The sequence below is a fragment of the Macaca mulatta genome, chromosome 1, assembly GCF_049350105.2.
Source record: "Macaca mulatta isolate MMU2019108-1 chromosome 1, T2T-MMU8v2.0, whole genome shotgun sequence".
Classification (NCBI taxonomy): domain Eukaryota; kingdom Metazoa; phylum Chordata; class Mammalia; order Primates; family Cercopithecidae; genus Macaca; species Macaca mulatta.
In genome coordinates, this window is record NC_133406.1 from 226706486 (window position 1) to 226733119 (window position 26634).

Consider the following 26634-nt stretch of genomic DNA (forward strand, 5'->3'; position numbering starts at 1 on the left):
AGCTTTGAGCCACTCCTCCAAGCACGTGACTAAGAGACAGATATTTAAAGAATATTGTATTGAAGGTGTGCCAAATGATTAGCCTCTACATGATACTGAAGAGTCTTAAGTCTGGGCCTCTGGAGAGCCCAAAAGGGAGACAGGTTTCTTCTGCAAAGACTCAGGTTTACTGAATAGTTGCTGGGCATCCAATAGGCTAGGATATTGTGTTAGGCACCGGGGATACCCTCGAAGCCCCTTAGTCAAAACCCTCCAGTCTACAGCCCTCTCCTCTGAGACAGCGGCCCATGTGAGCTCTTTCCTTGGATGTGTTTACCCTCAGCACATCCCAACTGAATCACTGCTCTGCTCCAAGCCTCCCATTCCTTCTGGATCCTTCACACTAGTGACCCAGATCTGTAAGCCACAAATGACCTTCTGCCCCATGGCATCTGATCCATCCTCAAATGTTGTCCAGGCTCACCCCTCAAAAATATCTACTGCTGTCCACCAGCGCTGCCACCACCTCAGTTCCAGCCACCATCCCTTCTCTCCTGGACAACCACTGTAGCCTCCGAAAGATATTCCTGCTTTGATTCAGCTGTCACACAGAGAGAACTTAACACTTTCCTTTCCTCCACTTTTAAAACCCTCTGGGTTTTTTTGTTTATCTTTGGAACAAAATAAAAGTCTTTGGCTCCAGCCCCTACTTAGCTAATTTCTTCATCTCTCCTGTTCTTCCCTTTGAATGTGGATATGAAGCTGGGGAAATATGTGGATGTCTGGACTCCAGGCTGTGACATTGTGACTTTGGGGTGTGAGGCTGGGGATGAGAAAGGAGTTGAGTGGAGGGAGATTTTCTCACGTATCTTTGAACTGTTTCACTGGCTATAGTGAACACAAGTTAACTTTGTAATATTAGCAAAGAAAATTAATAAAGTATGCTTACATATTGTCCATTACTTAAGGAATGAGAGTCTTTTAGTTAGTTATATGGAAAACTTTACTGTAATGTTGGCCTTTTCCTTCCCTATGGTGTCCTAAAAAACCAGGGCAAACAAAACAGGAGGTAGGGAGGGGGCCTGAGCACTCATGCTGGTGTTGGATCAAGGGCTTTCAACTAAGTGGAAAAGAAAAGTGTAACCCTGTTGATTTAGCCCAGTGTCCTAACGTGCTAGGAGAGAACTCACCATGTAGCTGTTAGCACTGATTTATGGAATCTCATCTAGACCATTTCAGCCCTACCAAAAAACAGTTGGTCCTCTGAATACACACAGCTGATGAGTGCCTCTGTTTAACTTGGCCACGAGCAAAACCACACTGAAAGTGAATAATTGCTTCAGATAAAATGACAGAACCCGTAATTTATAGGGAGCTACCAAGGAATTTAGGCTCGAGGTCAAACCGATGGCCTGGCAAGTGTAATATTACGCCTGGTACTTCCCAGTGGTCAGTACTTTGGAATCCAGCCAGGCTGTTTTTGTGAAATTCACCACGGAGGACAAGGAACAGAATTCTCCTCCCAACCCTGAAGGTGTTAGTGGCATGCTGTCAACTCTTATTACCTAGTTAAAAATTGATTATCAAAATGTCTATCTGCCGAGTCTATCTGACTCAACCATCTTCACTACGCATTATCTTTTATGGATCTTAAATGTTCAGGCTATTAAAGTGGACCAGCTCCTCTTATAAAACAAGAGAGAGGAAAAGGAAGAATATTTCCAAGACAGCTCCTGTATGAGTAACATACAATGGTAGAGTAATGAACTATGATGCTAAATTTTCACTATGAAGTTTCACTTCTCATCTTCAGTTTATTTTCCTGGAATCTAGAGTAGGCACCAGTATTTCAACCACAAGCCACAGTTGGTGAGGACTTAAGCATCCCACAACATATATTACGTGAAAAATAATTTCATTTGTGAATTACCCATTGGTCTTAACTGAGAGTTGGTGGAAAGGAACAGTAAAGGCAGCGCTTTCAAACTTTCATCCAAGTCAAACCTATGTAAAATGGGTAGAAATCTTAATGTCTTTAAACTCATTTTTCATTTTTTCCATGTAGATATATATTTCCTGAAATACCAAGGCCTTGGGGCAGGATGGCGGGAAAAGTGAACTCTCCATGATGCAGGGCAGGCGATCCCCAAAGTGGAGCTTAGCCACGTTAGCTTAGGGTTCTTGGCTTTGCCCAGGAAAGAATTCAAGGGAAAGCCAGAGGTAGAAGAGAACAGCTTTATTGAACAGGCAGTGCTATAGGTCTGGTGGTGTTCCAGCTCCATGATTGCTCCTGCAGAGTGAGACTCCCCTGTGAGCAGAGAGCAGCTCCTCAGGGCAGTTCTGCAGTCATATTCATATCCACTTTTTTTTTTTTTTTGAGACAGAGTCTCGCTCTGTCACCCAGGCTGGAGTGCAGTGGCGTGATCTTGGCTCACTGCAACCTCTGCCTCTGGGGTTCAAGCGATTCTCCCGCCTCAGCCTCCCGAGTAGCTGGGACTATAGGCACGTGCCACCACGCCTGGCTAATTTTTGTACTTTTAGTAGAGACAGTGTTTCACCATGTTGGTCAGGCTGGTCTTTTACTCCTGACCTCTTGATCTGCCCGCCTCGGCCTCCCAAAGTGCTGGGATTTACAGGTGTGAGCCACCGCGCGGGTTCATATCCACTTTTAATTGCATGCAGATTAAGGGGCAGTTTATGCAGGGAGGGGGTAGTAACTTTTGGATCACTGAATGCCATGGAAAGAGGTGGCAAGGCCTGGGTGTTGCCATGGCAACAGTAAATTGACAAGGCACACTGGTAGGTGGGTCTGATTGAAAGCTGCTTTTGCCCTTGGTCCTGTTGTAGCTAGTCAGCTAGTCCTCAGTCTGGTCCAGGTCTAAGCCCTACCACCTCCTACCTCATAAAGACATATCTGGATTAATTCAAAGTAGGTGGCACTAGAAATGTTGGATGAGATTTTAAGACATTCTTTGGAAAGAGTGGAACATGAGAATTTGGTGTTTCTTTGAATGCAACAAGGTCTGTGAAAGGGAAATGCTGTTTGATATTCTCAGGGTTGCTCGTCTTATGGGTGATTCTGGCCTTCCTTTCAGTAGGCTTGATCTCTCTTATAATTTTCCCTTTTCTTTCCCTGAAATAAAGATTAGCAAGTTCTTTTGGATACGTGATAGATTGATTGACAAATGACCACAATTCTTCATTTTCCCCTGAAGCTAAACCCTTTGCAGTGTAAGTTTGCATGACCTCTTCATAGTATATGGTGGTGTGAGGGAGAATTTTGTCCCATCTCTTGGTTTTGGGCTCAGCGTGTGATTTGCGTTGGCCGAGGCTATGGTAGCAGGCATGAGACAAACAGAAGTTTGACAAAGCATTTTGGCATTTCCACTCACTTTTTGGCTTTTGCTGTGAAACATGTCTGGGTTAACCTGCTGGAGAATGAGACCCACAGAGCAAAGCTGAATCAACCCAGTTATCCCAGGTGAGGCCCCAGACATGTGAGAGAGACCAGCCAAGATTGCACAGCTGCCTGACATCCCTGCAGCTGACCACAGCCACGTTAATGTGCTCTGCAGAGCCCAGCCTTGGATGAGCAGAACCAGGCAGTCAACCTGCAGACCCCTGAACAAAAACAAATGTTTACTGTCACCACTGAGGCTTTGAGGTTGTTTGTTATGCAGCACTATTGGGACAATAGGTAACTGATACAAGATGTAAGTTACTTTTTTCTTATATTTGGTTCAAGCAAGAAACATGAGCACAGAATATCTTCTCTAAAAATTGATAAATAAAAACTGTACATATTCATGGTACACAACCTGGTATTTTGAAACATGAATATATTAAATCAAAATAATTAACATATACATTACCTCACATATCTTTTTTTGGTGGTGTAAGCACTTCAAATCTGCTTTCTTAGCGATTTTCAAGAGTATAATACATTGTTATTGACTATAGCTACACCATTGTGCAATAGATCTCTTGAACTTATTTCTCCTAGCTAACTGAAAGCAATATTGAGCAAAGAGAGCCAAATTGGAGTCACATACTACCTGATTTCAAAATATATTACAAAGCTAGAGTAATTAAAACATCATGGTACTGGCATAAAAACAGACACATAGACCATTAGAACAGAATAGAAAGCTCAGAAATAAATCCATGCATCTATGGTCAATCAATTTTCAATAAAGATGCCAAGAAGGTATAATGGGGAGAGGACGATCTCTGTAATAAATGGTACTGGAAAAACTGGATATCCACATGCAGGAGAATCAAATTAGACCATTGTCTCATACCATATACAAAAAAAAAAAAAAAAATTAAATGGATTAAAGACTATGTAAGACCTGAAACTACAAAACTACTAGAAGAAAACATCAGGCAATAGCTCCATGACATTGGTCAGAGCAATGATTTTTTGATATATGACCCCAAAAGCAGGGGCAACAAAAGTGAAAATAGACAAATAGGATTAAACTAAAAAGTCTCTGCACAGCAAAGGCAACAATCAACAGAGTGAAGAGACAACCTATCGAATGGGAGAAAATATTTGCAAATGTACAAATATATAAAACTGATGTAAACCTATACATACCTAAAATGCATAAAACCAAACTGTAATATAACTGCTGTGGACCCACTTTCCCAAAACCTCTTAAGACTCTGTTCCCTTGGCATGGTCACTCATATTGGCTCAGAATAAACCTCTTTAAAATATTTTGCAGAGTTTGGTTTTTCCATTAACAGAGGTTTATATCCAAAATATATAAGCAGCATGGAATATCTTCTGCAAACAAGTTGCCCTTTTGTTCCTTCTTGGACTGACTGATGTCTTACATCAGTGAGGTTTCCCTGATGCTGTGAGTCCCTAACTTTGGGTCATGGGCCCTCTTGCTGATGTTTTTGCTCCCCTCTGAAGTGCAAGTGAGAGATATTCCAGGGTTGTATGGAGGAGGAGGGCCCCATTCTCTATCTTCATTTGAATATTGGTAGCTTTAGCATTCTTATTTTGATGTGACTCTCCCTGGCTGGAAAATGGCCTTGGAGTTTGGATGGGTTTTATTGTTGGAAGATAAATCAGATTTGAGATCCTGAGGGATTCTAGCAGCTGAAGTGTACACTTGGATGGGAGCAAAATCAGAATAATAATGGCTAATATTTACAGTGTGTGTCAGCATGCCAGGAAGGAAAGCTTAGAAAAGCTCTTTGCCTGTTTTCATTCATTTAAGTCTCGGAACAACTCTGTGAAACAGGAATGATTGTTCCCATTGTGCAGATTACAAAATTAAAGTATCAATAAAGAGGTTATGTAATTTACCTAAGGACACTTGCCCATCTAGTAAGTAATATAAGTCCAGGCAGTCGGATGACAGAATCCACACCCTTGACCATAAAATTATACTCGCTCCCGCTGACTTGGATCACACGGGGACCACGTGCTTAGTACATAGGTAAAACCCACTCTCCTGCACCCTCAGCAGGCTGGGGAAGTTCCTGCCATATGCTGGCTGTCAGAGAGTGTTCTCCTGAATCTCTACCACAGGGAACTCCATAAAGACCCCTCCCCAACTCCTTCCCCTTCTAATGATGCCATTATTCTGCATTAATTGAATGCTTAGCATGAAATAAGCCCTCAAGGGGTTTACTTGTAATGTTTTATTGAACACATACAACCTGTTAGGAGATATTAATATTACCGCTATTTTAGAGATGAGCAAATAAAGTCTGAGAGAGGGTAAGTAACTGGTCAGAGATGGCTTCCCAGAGGCAGAACAGAGACCCAAGTCAGCCAGACTCCAGATCACCTACACTCTTAGCGGTAAGCTCTAGTGACTGCCTTCACATGGGACTTTGTGATTTTATTCAAACTCTGGCTGTCTGCAAGAAATAACTTTTCATTTCTAGACCTGAACCTACTTTCTCTTTGGGCCCTGGCTCCCCAGTCATGGTGGAAATTTCTCTTGGTCTGAAGTTCTCTGCTTTTCTTTCAGGTTGGGTAGGTTGGGGGAGCAGCTAGTGGGAGGGAGTGAGCATCTGTTCCTTTATAGATGGCACCTGTCCCGGAAGTGGCCTTCTTCCTGTCTGGTCTTTGGCCATCTATCCATGTAGTTCACCGCTGCATCCTCCTCAAGCTGTCCAACATTGCCTTGGCTCTCTGGTCCACGTGGACGCAGCCTTTGGGAAGTATTACAATGTCCCTAAGCCACTCTGAGCTGTGGAAAGACATGGGGCTGTCTTGGGCTCTTCGGCCTAGACACTCCATGCAGGCATGCCATTTGCTCTTGTACCACTGGGCCTGCATGGTTCTTGACTGACTTGCACACTCTGCTGCTCTATCTGGGGCTGAGAGTTCCAGAACATTCCCCAGGAAGGCAGGGCCAAGGTCTCCTTCACAGGCATCTCCAGCATCCTCTCTTCTTACACTTTTAAGCATGCCTCTTCCAGCTCTCCATAATCTCTCTCTCACAGTTTCTTTTTTTTTTTTTTTTTTTTTTTTGAGGCGGAGTCTCTCTCTGTCGCCCAGGCTGGAGTGCAGTGGCCAGATCTCAGCTCACTGCAAGCTCCGCCTCCTGGGTTCACGCCATTCTCCTGCCTCAGCCTCTCGAGTAGCTGGGACTACAGGTGCCCGCCACCTCGCCCGGCTAGTTTTTTTATTTTTTCGTAGAGACGGGGTTTCACCGTGTTAGCCAGGATGGTCTTGATCTCCTGACCTCGTGATCCACCCGTCTCGGCCTCCCAAAGTGCTGGGATTATAGGCTTGAGCCACCGCGCCCGGCCTCTCTCACAGTTTCTAGTTGCCCTGTGTATACATTTCCCAGTTTTCCAAGTTGAGATTTTTTTTTTTGCCTCAACAATCAAGAACCACAATAAGTACTTAATAAATTATTCATTTTAAAAAATGAAGTGCCCTGCTCTGTGAGGCCCCAGGCAAGATTACTTTCCTCATCCCTATTCTTGCCATCTGAGAGCCAAAGATCAAAAACAGGTCTTTTAGGAACCATGTATGAGGGCTACTGCTGACCTCTGAGGTTCAGTAGATAGAACCTGGAACTTGCGCTCTTCCTTAATTAGACAAAGCATTTATATTTCATAGATTTTTTTTCTAGAAAATTGGCCCTAACACTGAGCTACTTTACAATAATCTTAAACAACAACAAGACCATTATTAATAATGGCCAACCTTACTGCGGGCTTATTATGTGCCAGTGCTTTAAAAGCTTTTTCATACACTAACTTATTTTACTTTCACAATACCCTAGGCAGCAGGTACTGTTAACAATCCTACTTTGCAGATATGGAAAGTGAGTGGGCAAGAAAATTGTCCAAGATGACACAACACAAAAGAGGCAGAGGTAGAATTTGAACGTAGATGGTGGGTCCTGCAGCCCTCTCCTGACCATTTGAGATTGATCTATTCATTATACACCTACTGAACTGGGTTAGAAAAAGCAGAGCAAAGCTATGCTTAGGGAATGAAAGACAGAAAATACACACATGAAGGCAACTGATCAAGTGTATAGTCATCATTGCCTTTCCATCGTGTGTGTCTAATATAAATATATATGTAATAAATAATACATAAAATATTATATTAATATATTATATGTAAAATATAGAATATATTTTCTCTCAGGTTGGGTAAGTTGGAGATGCAAGCAGCTGGGGGAGGGTGAGAATCTGTTCCTTGGTTTCTTGGTGTAATTTATAAATATATATACATAAATTACATATTATATACATTTTTTACATATATAAATACATATATAGTGTATGTAATATATGTATTTGTTTATATATAAATATTATATATTTGATATATAATATATAGTTTACATGTTATATATAAATGAAATATATATTATATATCTAGTACATAATACGTATTTATATTATGTATTATGTTTATAAATATACATAAACTTATATAAACATATAAATTATATATAATATATATATGCTAGAACATTTTGTTAATGTAAAGGCCTTCTAGAACTCTCGTTGTCCCTTATACATCTATGCAAACTCTGTATCGTACATCTTACTGTTATCATGACACCAGACTGCTATTGTGTGTTTAGGGGCCTGCCACTCCTGCTAGAATATAAGCAAATTGAGGCCAGAGAAAGCATCTTTGAGCAGAGTGGAAGGAACTTGCCCAGGGCTCAGTAAATGTTTGTCGTTGTTGGCTGTAGCTACCTGCATATGTGCAGAGTCCACCTGACTTACAGAGGGTTTCCTTTGCAGATTACAAGAGTACAGGTGAATGTTTGCTACCCTTTCTCCACGGCAGATGCCTGCCTGTGGGCACAGAGGAGGAGAGGCTGACATCTGTGACATCATGGGAAGGCTGGCTGCTTTGATAGTCTTATGTTGATTCTGTGGTCTCCGTCCTTGTGGGATTCTCCAGCACTGGTCACATGGATGCCCCAAGTCATGTCAGGATTTTTATCTCGTCCTCTTATCTGTGTCTAAAGCAGCGACTCAGCTCTTTAGCTGCTCAACAAATGTTTGTTGAATTGAGTTTATTGCCAGGGCTGTCACTTTCTTTTTGGACACTTGGTTTATGTGTCTTTCAACAATCTTGAACAGATGCTCCACACTTTTCAGATTGGGACCTAGTAAGACATTGAATAGAGACACCTGGCAGAGTGGGGGTTCTGTTTACACATGGATGCAACTAGCCATCCATTCAGCAGCACCTCCTATCTCCCAGGTCTTCCGTGGGCATTTGGAAAACCCAGAGGAAGAGGACCATGCCACTGTCTTCAGTGAGTTCACAGTGTAAGGTGGTGGGGGAGGGGAATTGCAAAAAGTACAGTAGGGGTGATGACAGAAATATGGGCAGCATGTCTAACTCTGCCTAGGATTGTTGGGAAAAAAATTTCAAAGGACCAATTAGTCTAATGCAAGGAATGCAAATGGGAAGGGAATTCCAGGCAGAGGGAACAGCACAGGCAAAGTTGTGGAAGTAAAAAAAATGAATGACGTGGAGAGCAAACCACTAGCAGGGAGCAGCCACAAGTGAGGTTGCAACAGAGGCTCGGGCAGGCCATTGATTCTTATGAGTGCTAGTAAGAAAGTTGGACATTTCCCGCTAGGCTCAGGAGAGCCATCAGAGAGTTTTGGCCATTGCAAACCATAGCTGTATATGCATTTTAGAGATCATTCTGGAGCAGGTGTCTCTAGGGGTCTGTGTCACATCCCTCAGCCCACGTCTGATTGAAGCTGCAGCTGCAGGGGACAGTTTCACAGGAATTCAGGCTCATCTCTGGACTGTGTGTCCCTTTCCATCCCAGGGCCTTTTCCATTGCCACAGGGGCCCACTTGGCCTGCCCACACACACAGGCTGGATGTGTGGAGCTGTTAATGCCACCAGGGGCAACTCTGAACTAAAGAGGATAGAAGCTGGTGGACAAACACTTCAGTTTCTAATCCTTCAGATGGACTGTTGCTGGAGGCATTCTGCATGCTTCCCAGAAGCTCCCAGGAGTCTCAAGTCCCAGTTGCCCATAGCAGCAACCTTGATAATATACCTGTATCTTGACTGTTTTCTCCTTCTTCCCTGATTTATTTTCCTGCTTCTCTACCCTTGTTTTCTTGGATCTTCTCCCAATAAACCACCTGTATCCAAGTCTTTGCCTCAGGGTCTGCTTTCAGAGAAATCCAAACCAGGACACACTCTGACCACAGCAGAGCCCAAGTGTTGGTTAGGGTGGACAAGACACAAGGGAGGCCAGCGGGTGGCTGGGGCACGGGTCTGTGTGAGACATTATGAAGGCAGTAGCCATGGAACATGAGGTAGGGATGAAGCCTAGAGACACATGGGACATAAAATAAGAGAAATATGTTGGTAGATTCATTGAGGATGGGCGAGGAAAATTTTATGGCTTGTGAAGGAAGAGTAAGGAAGAAGGAAAATATTAAGAAAAATGGTCACTTAGTTTTGGACATGTTGAGTTTGAGGCATTTGTAGGAATAGGTTGTCCTATGGAAGGAAACAAAATAGTGACCTTTGTGATTTTTCTTTTGTCCAATCAACTCTCAAGTGTCTGAAACTGCCATCCACCCATCTGCTCAACCTTGCATTTATCCTTCTTTACATCCACCCATATATATTCATTCTTCCATCTATCTATTCACTTGTCATCCATCCATCTATCCATCCATCCATCCATCCATCCTTCCATCCATCCATCCATCCTTCCATCCATCCATCCATCCACCCATCCACTCTTCCTTCCTCCCTCCCACCTTCCCTCCCTCCCTCCCTTCCCCCCTCCTTCCCTTCCTCCCTTCCTCTTCCCCTTCCTCTCCCCTCCCCTCCCCTTCCCTTCCCCTTCCCTCCTTTCTTCCTTCCTTCCTTCCTTCCTTCCCTTCCTTCCTTCCTTCTTCCCTCCCCTCCCCCCTCCTCTCCATTCCTTCCTCCCCTCCTCTTCCCTCCCCTTCCCTTCCCTCTCTTCCTCCCTCCTCCCTCCCTTCCTCTCTCCCTCCCATTCTTTCACCCATCCCTCCATTCTTCCATCCATCTATCCACCCATCATCCACCCATCTATCTTTTTATCTATCCTCCCATTCATCCCCCAATATTGAAGTGCTTTGTCTGTGCTAGGAAATATTCTCAGTCCTAGGGATTTTCTTGTCCTGAATTCTCTAGAAAGCAACTTGAGGCAAAGGTTAACATGCTTATGTTTCATTTGGGAAGTGTGAGCTCATGGCAGTGAGAATGAGGGCGGGAGTGAGGTGAGTGACACTCTACACAACGTGCTGCTGTGATGATTTTCACCTAGCAATAAGCTGTGGAGACACAAGGCTGGCCATGCAGCAGAGGTATTGCTTGGCATACAGGGCTTTTCTGGATGGCATGTGAGAAGAAATCATGCCTCAAAGTAGTCCCTGGGAGCAAGAAGGAAGAAGTAATTTATCTGCCAACTCCATGGTCCCATTCGTCTCCTCTTTCTAGTGGGCAGAGTTGCCCCTGTGGAGAGTCAGCTCCTCTGGATGTCCCATCCTCCAGGTTCACTGCCACTTGGGGTTGGCTCAGGAAGCCAGGTCCCATGCCTTTCACCCCAGGGTGATTCTTTCACCTTTGGAATTGACAGGGACTCTGGGTCTGTGACTATTCATCTGCGGCAGAAGGAAGAACTAGGTGGCTCAGGTAGGCCCAGGAGCTTGTGCTGCAGCTTATATGAACCAAGTGACTGGCAGCACCGAGGGAATCCGAAGAGATGCACAAGGCTTGTATACAATGCAAGGCAGAGCAGAAACAAAACAAATAATTTGCCCTGATGAAAGCACATTTAAAAGACTAGAGAGAAAGAGAGAGAGACAGAGGGAGAATGAATTACCTGGGAGGGTATATTAGTCTGTTTTCATGCTGCTGATAAAGACATACCCGAGGCTGGGAAGAAAAAGAGGTTTAATAGATTTACAGTCCCCATGGCTGGGGAGGCTTCACAATCATGGCAGAAGGCAAGGAGGAGCAAGTCACATCTTACGTGGATGGCAGCAGGCAAAGAGAAAGCTTGTGCAGGGAAACCCCCATTTTAAAAACCATCAGATCTTGTGAGATTCATTCACTATCACTAGAACAGTGCAGGAAAGACCCAACCCCATAATTTAATGGCCTCCCACCAGTTCCTTCCACGACATGTGGGAATTGTGGGGAGTTACAGTTCAAGATGAGATTTGGGTGGGGACACAGCCAAACCATATCAGTGGGTGAGATATTTTAGTTAGGCCTTTCCAGGTTGGTGACGTTTACATTGAGACATGAATGATAAAAACTCTTCAACCAGGCACAGGTATTCAGGAAGAACACTCTAGGCAGAGGGAACACAAGGTGCAAAGGCTTTGTGGCAGGAACAAGCTTGGTATAGTTGGAGAACAAAAAGATATCACCACGGCTAGACAGAAGTGGACAAGGGAGAGAACGGAAGAAAGGAAGTAGACAGGAATCAGATCCTGTGGGTGCAGCAAAGAATTTGAAATCCTACTGCCAGTTGAATCATCATAGTCACAAATTCCTATCAGTCTTCCCTCTATGTGGGGGATGACAGCATCCAAGAATCCAGTGACAATCTTAAGGAGATTTTAAGCAAACTGAATATATAATATCTGGACTGCATTGATATATTAACTCTTAAAATTTATAGGAAATCATTATCAGTAATTATTACTATATCAAGAAAAGTAATTACCAATACAATTTTGGGAAGCTCTTGGCTGCATACAGTTCAGTCCCTGTTGTCTGTCTTCTGATAGAAATCCCACGATCTGCAGAGCACTGGGTGGGGAAAACATATTTAATCTAATAAAGGTCGCCCTCACATCTCTTCTGTTCTGTGACATGCCATTTATGGAATCATCCATTATTGCCCAAAGAACAAAGACGAGCTTCACTAAGCAAAGGGATGATAAAGTTCACTTGAAAATTGGGGAAGAAATTGCAAAACTATTTGAGGCCAAGGGCAGAATCACGCACAGAAATCAATAGCTGTCAGCCAACGAGGAGGGAGGAGAATGAATAAGCACAGTAAATAATGCTGAGAAATGGCTTGATGCCAAGCAACCAATCAAGGAGCCGCCTGGGGAAATAGTAGAGAGTCCCAGCATTGAAATCAAACCAGTCTGAATGTGCACCTGTGCTGTACATGCCACATAGCCTGTGAAAACCTCAGCTGACCCATCTGCACAATGGGCAGAGTACTATTACCTGCCTGTTGGGCTGCTGAGGGACCAAAGGCGGGACAGTCTGTGTAGTATATGCTCAAACAATGATAACCTCATTATTGTCTCAATCCTCCTTCTCTTCTTTCTCCTTCAATCAGGATTTATCAAGATAACACAGAAGAACAGCATGACAAGTAACCTTCCAAAGGTTTTCTTTCTCAGACTATTGGAGAAGATAGGAATTTTAAAAAAAACCCACAAAATTATTTAGCGTAGAAAAGATGCCCATTGGGCTTTCCTTTGCCTCACATCATTGACAGTGAAATGAGCTTCCTCCAACTTATGTTCAAATTCAAAAAAGTTTAATTATTCACACATACTCACAAGAGCCCTCCCTATATTAAAAAACCATCAAAGGGAATTCAGGATTGTGAATTAAAAAATTGAAATACTGAATAGTTTATAACACTTCCCACACTCCATCATTTCTCCCTTTCATTAAAAAATCTAAACATTGGGTATAAATGTTATTGTTTTGCCAGGTTTTAGTTCAGTCTCCGAGTCTGAGCAATATAAACTAGCTGACAGAGAGAGTGATGAAAAGACTACTTGAAAGTTACAAATCGATACACAAGATATGGGAAGTGAATAACAATGACTACTGTGTCCTGGGCACTGGTGTAATGGATCAGTAGGTATTATCCCTTTTATTCTTCACATTATTTTCAAAATGTATGTATTAAAGTCCTCTTTTCAGATGAAGAAAGTGAGCCTTCTTAATTAACTCCTTCTTCAAGATTTCTCTGTTAATAAGCGTGTCAGCTATAAGGTTCAAAAGGAGATTTGTCTGGAGTCTGAGAATTTAATAAGCATTTTTTACTTCCTCACCCACACATCACTTACTATCTATCCTTTGTCTCTCTATCCACTATCCATCCATCCATCCATCCATCCATCCATCCATCCATTCAATATCTATCTACCATCCATCCATCCATCCATCCATTCATCCATCATCTATGCATCTAATATCCATCTACCATTCATCTATCCATCCATCCATCCATCCATTCAATATCTATCTACCAGCCAGCCATCCACTCATCTATCATGTCTGCATCCAATATCCATCTACCATTCATCTATCCATCCATCCATCCATCCATCCATCCAATATCCAATTCATCTATCCATCCATCCATTCAATATCCATCTACCATTCATCCACCCATCCATCCATCCATCCATCCATCCATCCATCCATCCATCCAATATCCACCCACTATCCACTGATGAATCTATTTATCCACCCTCACATCCACCAATGCATTCTTCCATTCTTTCCATTAATTAATTAATCAATTTTTGTTGGTGATGCCTCACTATTATATCTTAACTTGCCCCCTTCTCTCTTCATTGTCAAAGCAAAAACCTAGACAAATCCACCATCCACTCTTGGCTGGGTGACTGAAATGGCCTCCTATCTGGTATTCCTATTTCCATGCTTTCTATTCTGGAGTCCATTTTCATCACAGCTACCAAGGGATATATTATTTCTCCAAATTCAAGCTCTTAAAGATATTGTCATTGTATTTAAAGTAAAACTCCAACAAGAGTTTTAAGACTTCTCTGGCTGTCCTTCCAACCACCTCTCCCACAGGTTGCTCTCTGGCTCATGCTATTCCAGCTATGCTGGTCAACTGTTTGTTTATTCCTCAAATAAGCCAAGTATGTTCTTATTTTAGAAGTGTTTCAACTGCTACTATACCCTTAATAGTCTCTCCTTGGATGGCTCCTTCTTTCTCATTATGTAGAACTCAGTTCACATCACCTAATCAGAAGTGCTTTTTCTAACAACCTCAGTGAAAGTAGAACCCAGTGAAAGTAGTTGGTCTTCAGTACATTGTTCTACTTTTTTTTTTAAAGTACATTTACCCCTATCATAAATTATATCATTTGGTTGTCTAATCTTTCCCTTAACTCTTATCTCCCGTATGCATGGGTATTTGCATGTACAAAAACACAGGAGCCTTGAGCAAACTAAAGCATAACTCAACTCATAAATGTCTATTTCTCACCCACCACCTTCCAGGAGGTTCTCTTATCAGTGCTGGGATCTGGCAAAGGACAAGAGAGACACAGTCCCTGCTCTCACTAGCTTACATTATAGTGAAGAAAGAGACGCACACAATAAAACTAGGATAATTTTAGAGTAGCAACTTCTATAAATAAATGCAGCAATGTGACCAGGAATGATGGAAACAGGGCAAGAGGGTGCAACTTCAGATCATTTGAGCTGAGGAGAATAAAGAGGAGGAGTCAGCTTCCCAGACAACCAGAGGGTTCCATACAGAGGAAACAACACGGGCAAAGGCCCTGAGGTAGATGCATGCCATGCTTCTTAAAGGAGTAGAAATGAGGCTAGTAGGGCTGGTGTGGCATAGACATGTGGAGATGGCGAGGGAGGTGGAACAGAATGAGATTAGAAGTGGTTGAGGCTTCCGTGATGATGAAGAGTTGCTTTTTGTTTTTGTTTTTTGAGACGGAGTCTCGCTCTCTTCCCAGGCTGGAGTGCAGTGGCACAATCTTGTGGTGTGATCTCGGCTCACTGCAACCTCCGCCTCCCCGGTTCAAGTGATTCTCCTGCCTCAGCTTCCCAAGTAGCTGGGACTATAGGCGCGTGCCACCATGCCCAGCTAATTTTTGTATTTTTAGTAGAGATGGGGTTTCACCATATTGGTCAGGCTGGTCTCGAACTCCTGACCTCGTGATCCATCTGCCTCGGCCTCTCAAAGTATTGGGATTACAGGCATGAGCCACCATGCCCGGTCAAGAGTTTTTAAGATAAAGTTGCCAGGTTTAGCAAATAACAATATAAGCTACCCATTTAAATTAGAATTTCAGATAAACAAGGAATAAACATTTAGTATAAGTATGTCCTAAGCATTTGTTATTTGCTGTTAATCTGAAATTCTAATTTAACTGAGTATCCTGTATTTTATCTTGCAGCCCTTTTTAAAGATAAACCTCAAACATAATCAAGGTGTGACATAGCTCAGCATTCTGGACCATGTTTCCATTCTCTGATCACAGAGAAAAATTCGGAGAAGAAATTTGAACTGGTAATTAATGGAATGATCATTCCATTACCATCTACTTGGAGAAAAAAGACATTAGGAAACTGAAAAGTGTATTTATCTCTGGAACATATTAAATAATTATTACAGGCAATTACTCTCATAACTATGTTAAAACGGAGAGGCCATGTGCTTCCCTTAAAGGAGGGACCATATCTAATCGACTTTGTATCTCTTCTATAGCACCCAGCATAGCACCTTGAACATATATAGGTCCTTGGTAAGAAATAAAAACAAAAACACTAATTCACTGAGAATAAGGAAAGCCAGTTTAGGATTCACCTCACTGTATTCCTATCTCACAGAGACAAAGATCTCAGGGAATCAAACTGTGATTCCTGTCTTTCTCTCTCCTTATTTTTTTTCCAGCAAATTGTGAAAGAAAAAAAAAAGAAGAAGCTTCTTTGTTGCAGGCATTACTGATGCTCATTAATATTCTGTTTTCTTCTACTTCCAGGTATGTGTAGAATAACACTTCCTTACCCCCCTGGAAGATGGGGTGGCCATGTGACTTGTTTTGGCCAACAAAAGGTAAAAAGAAATGCCCTGTTCAATTCCTTGGGCAAAAACAGGGCAAACCACTTAATTCCAGCCTCATGTTGATACGGTGTTGTCATAAGATGGCAGAACCTCCATCAGTCTGGGCCCCAGAATGATTACAGTGAACAGAGACTCCTCCCCATTGCATTGGGCATGGAACATGAGCAAGAGTAAAATCTTTGTCATTTGAAGCACTGAGCTTTTGGGGTTGTTTGTTACCATAGCATAACTGACTGGACACTTGGCTATGGTCTGAAGGTTTCTGTATGGCTGAAATTTATATGTTGAAACCTAATCTACAGTGTGTTGGTAGTAGAGGTGGGGCCTTTCAGGAAGTGATTAAGTAATGAGGGCAGAGCCCTCATGAATGGGATTAGTGTTCTTATAAAAGAAACCCAAGGAATCTTGTTCACCCTTCTGCCATGTAAGTACGCAGCAAGAAAGTGCCATCTATGAAGCAGAATGTGAGCCCTCACCAAACACTGAATCTTCTGGTGCGTTGGTCTTAGACTTCCTAGCCTCCAGGACAATACGCAGTACATTTCCATTGTTGTAAATTACCCACTCAAAGGTATTTTGTGATAGCAGCGGGTAAGAGACTAATACATAGTGCTAGAACTTCTGAGACTCTGTAACATGGCAACAATTCCAATGGGTCTTTAGACCTAAGTTAAGCAGTTTCAGAGCCAAAGAACAAATTGTTCATGCCTTTCTGAACATTTGTGGGCAAATAGAATGCTCTGACTCTCCTCCTAGCTCTCTCTTCCTATGTAAGGGTTAATCCCAAGGTACAGACTAACTGTGAGGGAAGACTGATAGCTTTCCCAGTGTGGCTGAGTATAAATGAGCCTGAAAACACCTTGAGGGCAGGGGCAGGTCATTTTTATTCGCTAGCATGTACTTGGGTACATGGTGGTCTGGGTACACAGACTGTCTTCTGGAACATCAGTTCAGTATTGCCACTCCTCTACTCAAAGTTCCCCAGTGGCTCTTTCATGGGCTCAATGGAAGCAAAAGCCAATGGCTCAATCAGAGCAAAAGCCAACTCGATACAATGTCCCTGTGTGTACTGTAGCTTCAGCCCTTCAGATGAAATTGCACACAAAAATCCCATTTTCTTTGACTTTTATTGTATAGAATAGTGTGCTAGGACATGTAATTTTACCCCCTTTTATGCCTGAATATATGTTACTTGCTCTATTATATTTTAATATAAAAGTCTGAAATACTTTAAAATTATAATTATAGAGGCAATCCCAAATCAAGAAGGACAGCCAGTTGTATTCATTAGCTACTGCTGTATAACAAACTACCCTAAAATATAGTGGCTGAGAACAATAACATTTATGATTTCTCAGTTTCCGTGGGTCAGGAATTTGGGAATGTCTTAGCGGGGTAGTTCTGGCTCCAGGTCTCTCATGAGGTTGCAGTCATGATATTGGTTGGAGTTGCAGCCACCAAAAGGCTAGACTGGGTGTGAAAGACCCACTTCCAAGGCAGCCCACTCATGTGGACATTGGCAGGAGGCCTCAATACCTCACTATGGGACCTCCCCAAAAAGCTGCTTGAGTGTCCTCACAACAGGCAGCTGGCTTCCCTCAGAGCAAACAATCCAAGAGAGCCAGACGGAAGCCACAGCTTTAAACCTAGTCTCAAAAGTCATACTCTATTCAATGCGGAAGGGAACTACCCAAAGCCAAGAGTCATGGGAGCAGGGGTCCTCAGGAGCCATCCTGGAGACTGGCTATAGAGCAGAAGATGGTGCAGTCCATGGAGGAGAACACAAAGGCACTGAAACTGGCTTTGCCCACACTCTTCATATCCACCTCTACCTTCCTTTGCCTGCAAACAAAGTAAACTCTGGTCCACAGGGAAAGCTGCTTATGTAGGCTTTCCAAGAAGAAAAATATATCCTCTCTCTCTCTCTCTTTCTCTCTCTCTGTATGGGGTCCAAATTGTTGGCTAATGTGGCTCTTCTAAGATAAAAATCTCTTCACTTAGTGCAACATTTTGTCCCAAGAAAACTGCCCACTGTAATGGACATGACCAGACTGTCAAATGGTGGATTTGGCATAACCTTTCTCTCTGCTTTGGTGTATGTACAGTGGTTAGTTTTCCTTCCTCTTGTCTTCCTTTTTGTGCCCTGGTCTAATTCCAAGGCCACACCTTTTACTACCTTCCCCAATAATTTGTTGCTATCCCCAAGTGCTAAGTGTTTACCGAGGGGACCGTGGAAACACCTTTCCTAAGGAGGCTGCTTCGTGTTTTATCAGTCTAGTTGACATAATATCCTGCCTGTATCTGTATTTCCTGTTTTTCATAACAGAACTTTCAAGCTGGGCTATCTGTCTCAACTCAGCATTTATTCTCGTTCTGTTTGTTGTATGTCTTTGGACATTTCTCAAGCGCATTGTTTGAAATATGTAGGCATGCAGCCTTAAAAAGAACCTGTTCCTATAAAATGGTCAATAACAACAGCTTTGCTGCTCAACATTATCACCACCCAGACTCACTTATTCCCTCCTAATAGTTAGCCGTATCAATGCAACACCATCCATTTGGCTCCCAATCATGATACTATTTCTTGGTGCTTTATAAAATAAGACATTATTCAAAGCCAAAAACCAACACGGAATACCGATAGAAAAGAGCTAACCTGGCAAGAGCAAATAGTCACTTATGTCTGAGGTTGGTCCCAAATCTTCCAGGGACATTTGTAGTGCCAGGTGCAGAGATTTTGTTGAACAACCCATCATTAATGCTAATAAGAATCTGACATCATGGCCTCTTTTCCAGAAAAGCCTGGTGTCCATCAGGACATGTTCAGGGGAAAATATACCTGCCATCTATCTTCCTGCTCATAAGACCAAAATTCATTATTGCCATCCTGGAACCTAGAATTTTTTTAACTTGTTAATGCTACCTAGGATGGCAAAATAATGCCTCTGGCAACTCTGTATATTTGCTGTTGCCATCTTCACTGATAAATTGCCCAATTTTCTTAGCAAATTCAGCAACAGTAACAGTTTTCTGCTAGCAAAATAACCTTCCATTTCATTTTTAAAAACTGGGCTGGAATGGAACGGAGTGAAAGAGGTTTCATGTCTCCTACAAAGCCAAGTTCCTAATTTTTAGTTTTCACTAGCCGTGTGTGGGGACTGGTTTTTCATTCCTGATAAATAAAAGTGCTATATTTTACATTTAGACTATTGCTGTCCTCAGACTGCTGGCTAAATAATGTCAATAGAAAAGATCTATTGCAACACTTTATACGTTCATTGGGAATATAGCAGATTTTTTTTTACCTGCCTGACACACATTCCCCCATAATCTGATTGCAGCACCCCACCTTTTTATGGCTGAGATTCTGAGTGGTTGTGTCCAGTAGCAGACATTAAGGAAACTGTTGCCCTTAATCCACCAAAAATGAGAGAAGCATTTTCAAAGAAAAACCTGGCTGAAGGGAACATCTGATTTCAACATTGGTTGTCAGCCTCTGCCAATGAATGAGGATGGAAAGAGACAGTCAACTGTAACAATCCCAGTATTCATCGTGATCCATTGATACCAAGATGAAGCCAAAGACTGAAAAATTTGGTGTGACCCGAATTGGAACCAAGAGGCAAATAAAAGTGAGAATCATGACCCATCATCAAGGGGAGATCATCTTGCAAACGGTTGATGATGCCCACCCGCAGAGATGCCTGGGCAGGCAAAATATAAATGTACAACTTACACAAACCACCACCAACCAGACACTGATGTGAAATAACTTTCCAGTAAAGTGAAAACCAAGAAATTCTAACTTTGTGTCTTGCCTGCACTCAATCTCCAATACCCCTAATTTAGCTTTGATTCTAAGGTTCAAACCCAGGTTTGCTGGGAAGCCAAATCCCACCTGGGCATGTCTGTGGCTTCTTCCCGGTTCTTACTTGAATGTGGACATGTAGGAAGACTCATAGCTATAGCATGATGTGCAATATGACGCAGGTAGTGCAGTGCAGGGAAAAGGACCCTATGCTCTGGGACTGTGCTGAATCCATACTACCCCCTGCAAAGTGGGCACTTCCTGTTCCTCAGTCTCCTCATCTTCAAAAGTCTGAGAGCCCCATCTTGTTCCTGGGGTTTCATGGCTTGAGTAAGACTGGGTATATAAAGGGGCCTGATGCAGAGCAAGTGCTTCTTGATGTCAGGTTCCATTTTCCCTTTTCCCAGTCTCTAAGAACTCAATGCAAGCATGTTTCATGTATCAAAAGAGCTAAAAAAGATTTTTAAAGTTAGTGCAGAAAATTTTTTGGACAATTAAAACATGAACATAAAGACATATGTTTGAATACCTCATAGATTTTTTAGCTTGGCTTTTTTTCCATGTGCCTCCAACCCAAAAAGCATGTGTAATAGGTGCTTGTGGTTTATTGGCCAGCTAAATATCCACTCTCCTGTCTTCTGTGATAGCCTCTTGGCCTTCATTGTAGGAACACCCCTCACTTCCTCTCATGCCATACTGGTCAGGAGAAGCTAAGCCAAATTGTCCTCCAGAGAAAAGCATGTGATTTATGCTTGGGCCTGGAAACTAGCTCAGTTGTGGACATTTAACCCAAGCAGGCCAAAGAAACTCAAACTAGGAAGTTTGCTGGTACTGTAGAGAAAAAGAAGTTTATGTTCTGTTGGAGTCGCTAAGCCTGGAGCTTCTGAGAGCCATCATGAGAGGCTGAATCACCTGAGAGTGGAATTAACAGAGAAGAAACCTTAGGTGAGTAAGGCTGAGTCCCGGCAGCATCATTTGAACTCCTGGATTCAACTGAGGCCGATGTAAAGTCTCCCTTTTTTTTTTTTTTTTTTGCTTTTTGGATACATGAATCAAGCATTTTCCATCTTTTTATTAATACTTTCAACCGATTTATGTCTTAGATTATAAAGTTCGTCACTTGTAGAATGTATATAATTGGGTCATTTAAAAAAGTCACTCTGCTAATCTTTGTACCGTTTGCTTTGAGTGTTTAACCCATTTACATGGAATGTAATGACTGATAGGACAGGATTGACATCTGCCATTTTGCTATTTGTTTTCTGTATATCTTAAGTCTTTTTTATTCTACCATTTCTCCATTACTAACTTCTTTTGTGTTAAATAGATATTTTCTGCTTACCATTTTATTTTCCTTGTTGTTTTTTTATGACATATTTTAAGTTATTTTCTTAGTGGTTGCCCTGGGGATTGCAATTAGCATCTTAACTTAAAACAATCTAATTCAAATTAATGCTAAATTAATTTTAACAGTATACAGAAACTTTGCTTCAAATAAAGCACAATATCCTCCCTCCTCTTTTGTGCTGTTAATGTCATACAAGTCACATTTTATTCATTACAAGGCATTGGCACAGTTTTATCATAATTGCTTTATGTAGTTATTTTTAAAATCCGAAGAAGGAATTACAAAAACATATTTATACTGTCTTTTATGTTTACTAACGTAGTTACCTTTGTTGCTGTGAATCAAGTTTCTTCTATTTATTTATTTATTCATTTACTTATTTTTGAGACGGAGTCTCGCACCATCGCCCAGGCTTGAGTGCAGTGGCGTGATCTCAGCTCACTGCAACCTCTGCCTCCTGGGTTCACACCATTCTCCTGCCTCAGCCTCCCGAGTAGCTGGGACTACAGGCATAAGCCACCACGCCTGACTAATTTTTTTGTATTTTTAGTAGAGATGGGGTTTCAGTGTGTTAGTCAGGGTGGTCTCGATCTCCTGGCCTTGTGATCCGCCCGCCTTGGTCTCCCAAAGTGCTGGGATTATAGGCGTGAGCCACCGCGCCCGGCCGTTTCTTCTTTTCTTTTCTTTCTTTTTTTTAAAATTATTTTTAAGTTCGGGGGTACATGTGCAGGATGTGCAGGTTTCTTACACAGGTAAACATATGCGATGGTGGTTTGCTGCAGCTGTCGACCCATCACCTAGGTGTTAAGCCCAGCATGCATTAGCTATTTTTCCTAATGTTCCCCCTCCCCCCACCCACTCCTTGACAGGCCCCAGTGTGTTGTTCCTCTCCCTGTGTCCATCTGTTCTCATTGTTCAGCTCCCACTTATAAGTGAGAACATACAGTGTTTGGTTTTCTGTTCCTGCATTAGTTTGCTGAGGATAATGGCTCCATCCATGTCTTCTCTTTTTTTTTCTTATAACACTTGAAGTTCAATTCTTGAACTTCAAAACTTGAAGTTTTTTTCTTATAAAACTTGAAGTTCACTTCCTTGTAACTCAAAGTGTCCTGTGTGATACTGCATGTCATGGGGAGTCACTGAAATGAGCAGTGGGCACAGTGCAGAGTGAGTTCTCTCTTCTACAAACCTGTCTTTCTGCTTTGGGGGCCAGGGACATAATTTTTGTGTAGTCATGTGTTGCTTACCGACAGGGATATGTTCTGAAAAACATGTTGTGAGGAGACACCATAGAGTGTGCTTACACAAACCTACATGATATAGCTTCCTATTTACCTGGACTGCACGGTATAGCCACTTGTGTGTGCCTAAGCTTCAAATCCTTATAGCATGTTACTGTACTAAATGCAGTCAATTGTAACATAATGATGAGTATTTGTATATATCTAAACATACCTAAATATAGAAAGGGCGCAGAAAAAATATAATATTATAATTATATGGGACCACTATTGTGATGTGGTCTGTTGTTGACCAAAATGTCATTATGTGGTACATAACTATATAATGGATTATTATAAGACAGTTTTTATTTGGCCTAATCAGTATCCTTTAATTCAGGAGAGCAGAATTTGAATAACTGACCTGGTAAAGTTGGCACAAATTCTTTTCTGTTCTGCCTATTGAGTCCAAGTTCCTTCCCCATGACAAGACTGGCCTCAGTGACTTGCTTGGCCAACGGAATGTGGCTGAAGTAATGTTCTGGAATTTGTAAGGCTAGGTCTCAAGAGGCCTTGTAGTTTGTGCCTGGGTCCCCTGGAATGCTTGCTCTGGGAGCCCTGAGCTACCATTTGAGTCCTACTACCTTGGTTCTGTGCTGGGGAAGCTTTGCAGTACTCCAAGTGACACGTACAGCAGAACCCAGACTTCTAGTCACCCCTGTCAAGCAAAAGACTTGTGAGTGAAGCTGTCTTTTTTTTTTTGCAGGGGGGGAGGGGTGCAGGGGACAGAGTCTCACTCTGTCACCCAGGCTGGAGTGCAGTGACACAATCTCGGCTCACTGCAAGCTCCGCCTCCTGTGTTCACGCCATTCTCCTGCCTCAGCCTCCCAAGTAGCTGGGACTATAGGCGCCCACCACCGTGCCAGGCTAATTTTTTGTAGTTTTAGTAGAGACAGGGTTTCACCATGTTAGCCAGGATGGTCTCGATCTCCTGACCTCATGATTTGCCCACCTGAACCTCCCAAAGTGCTGGGATTACAGGCATGAGCCACCACACCCGGCTGAGTGAAGCTATCTTGGACCCTCCATGCCAGCTCATCTGCCAGCTGAATAGCAGCAAATGACCTCTGCAGACATGATACGAGACAGAAAAAAACGTTCATCTAAGCCTTGTTGGATTCCTGACCCACAAAATCGTGAGACATAATATAATAAACACGGGTTGTTTGAAGCCACTGTGTACTGGGTGCACAGCTTACTATGCAGCAACATGCTATATAACAAGGTGACCCCATTCCTGTGGCCCAAGCAGAAGGGACCACTAGAAATAATTCAGACTAGGCTGAGTGCAGTGGCTCATGCCTGTAATCCCAGCACTTTGGGAGGCGGAGGCGGGTGGATCACTTGAGGTCAGGAGTTCGAGACCAGCCTGACCAATATGGTGAAACCCTGTCTCTACTAAAAATACAAAAAAATTAGCCAGGCATGATAGCATGCACCTGTAGTCCCAGCTACTCAGGAGACTGAGACAGGAGAATCGCTTGAGCCCAGGAGGCGGAGGTTGCAGTGAGCCAAGGTCGCACCACTGCACTCCAGCCTGGGTGATAGAGTAAGACTCCATTTAAAAAAAAAAAAAATCATTTAGACTAGGAGTCTCCAACTCAAATGCCAGTAAGTGCTATCTAAGCAAGTAATGTAAGTGAATGACTGCTCTGGAGGGAAGGGGAGAACTTGTGCAAATCAAAGAGTGTATGTCATGTCTGGAGAGAAAGGCCAGTTATTTTTCTAAGGAAACGCAATCCGAGTGTTGCCAGACTTTTTAAGAGCAGTCAGATTTCATGCAAAAACCTGAATTTTTAACTGTTGAGGACTAATTAATAAAAATTGTAACACTACTTTGCAAGCCAAATAACACACACCTGCAGTCTGTACTTTCTCCCCAGCTACTAGTTTCTGATCTGTGATCTGGCTCAACTCCCTCCATTATAGATGACAAAACAGTAGTCCAGGGAGGGAACGTGCGTTGCTCGAGGTTCCACCGTGAATTAATGTTCTGAAAGATCCCGGAGGACAGGTCTTTGCCTCCCGGCTCAGGACTTTTGTCACTGCCCCACACCACTTGGTCAAGACAGAATTCCCAGACAGATGGTCTTCCTAGTGCTCTTCAGGTTTAACTGAAGTGAACATGACACGGCCTAAGGGTCCCTCCAAGCTCTCAGAATGAAACTTCCCAGAATTAGCAGAACTGCAGCCTGTGACTCCTGCGAATGCCTAGGTCCCCATGGCATGGAGCAGGGGAGGTTATCTCTGACTCCACACCCGGGCTTCACTGAGAGTAGCAGGACTTTTTTCTGTTTTATTTCTGCTTGCTAGTAACACTGATGTGTACCCCACATTTTTATGGTAAGGGAAAGCATATTAACTGATGCCTGAAAGACTCTTGGGCTGAGGATGGTGCCTGGATCTCATCTCATTTTTTAATTTAGAAGTCATAGTAATTGATTACAGAACATCGTTTGGAAATTGTCATAGTATATATCAAAATCTCGAGAGAGTATAATTAAAAGGAAGAACACACAGACTGCCAATTCTAAGGCCTATATTGCTAATAATCATCACTAACATTTATTGAGTGCTTACTCTATGTCAGCAACTGTTTTAGAAGCACCTTATAGAAATACACTAATCTTAATAGAGTGATTCCAATAAGGTAAAGCTGGACTGGTTGCGGAAACTTGACGCGGAGGAGAGTGAAGAGGTTGGGATTAAAGTGAGATAGGAGACCCGCAGGACTTGTTTTCTGTTCACAACCCTGCTGACCAATACAGGATCTGGTCCAGACCAGACAAAGTGAAGAAATCAGCAGATGGCAAAAAAGCAATCCCTAGCTGCCCTCATTGCTCATTAGCATAAGATGCTCCCACCAGCACCATGAGTTTACAAATGCCATGGCAACAACCCAGAAGCTGCCACCTTTTTCCATAGCAATGATCCAGAAGTTAAAGCTCCTTTCCTAGAAAGTTCTAAATAACCCATTCCTCAATTTGCATTAACCCACCCCCTAATTTGCATGTAATTAAAAGTGGGTTTAAGTGAATATAAATACAGTTGCCAAGAGCTCGTAAATTGCCAATCCTGGGCCCACTGCCTATGGGTTAGCCCTGCTCCACAAGGAGCGGTACTGTTTAATAAAAGATTGCTGTCTACCACCACCAGCTCACCCTTGAATTGTTTCCCAGGTGATATGGTTTGGCTGTGTCCCTACGCAAATCTCATCTTGAATTACAGCTCCCACAATTTCCATGTGTCATGTGAGGGACCCTGCGGGAGGTAACTGAATCATAGGGGCAGGTCTTTCCCATGCTGTTCTCATGATAGTGACTAAGTCTCACAAGATCTGATGGTTTTATAAAGAGGAGTTCCCCTGCACAAACTCTCTTTGCCTTCCACCATCCATGTAAGATGTGACTTTGCTCCTCCTTACCTTCTACCATGATTGTGAGGCCTCTCCAGCCATGTGAAATTGTGAGTCCATTAAACCTCTTTCCTTTATAAATTACCCAGTCTCAGGTATGTCTTTATTAGCAGCATGAGAACACACTAGTACACTGGTCAAAGCCAAAATCTCTCCCAGGCTAAGCCCCGCAAACAAAAGGACTTTAGGATCATCCTAAAGTCTGACAGAATGAGGTTCTATCAGTGGGGTTAATTAAAATGTTGGCCTTTATTACTTTTGAAATATACAAGTGGAATAGCAGTTGGCAAACAGATGGGGGAAGAAAATCTGCTTCCTGAACAGGAAAGCTCCCAGGACCCAGGTTTGTATGGTGGAAAACTAAGGGCTCCCTGTCTAAATCACAAACAGTCTCCACTCTTAGTCCCTTGTCCTAGTGGCCAGGAATTTTGGTGAAAAAACAAGAGAAACCA

General features: G+C 42.6%; 1 long non-coding RNA gene across 2 annotated transcripts in view; it reads left to right on the forward strand.

The window, feature by feature from the left end:
* The window catches only part of LOC144337894 (uncharacterized), a 33323-nt gene extending 11859 nt beyond the window's left edge, over positions 1 to 21464 (forward strand). The window contains exons 1-3 of one of the 2 annotated variants that reach the window (XR_013411536.1): positions 13201 to 13345; positions 16249 to 16322; positions 19673 to 21464. This is a non-coding gene — a long non-coding RNA (uncharacterized LOC144337894). Of the gene's footprint in view, positions 1 to 13200; positions 13346 to 16248; positions 16323 to 19672 lie in introns of those variants that run through there. The other variant, XR_013411532.1, reaches the window with a different exon arrangement.
* The last annotated feature ends 5170 nt before the right edge of the window (positions 21465 to 26634 follow it).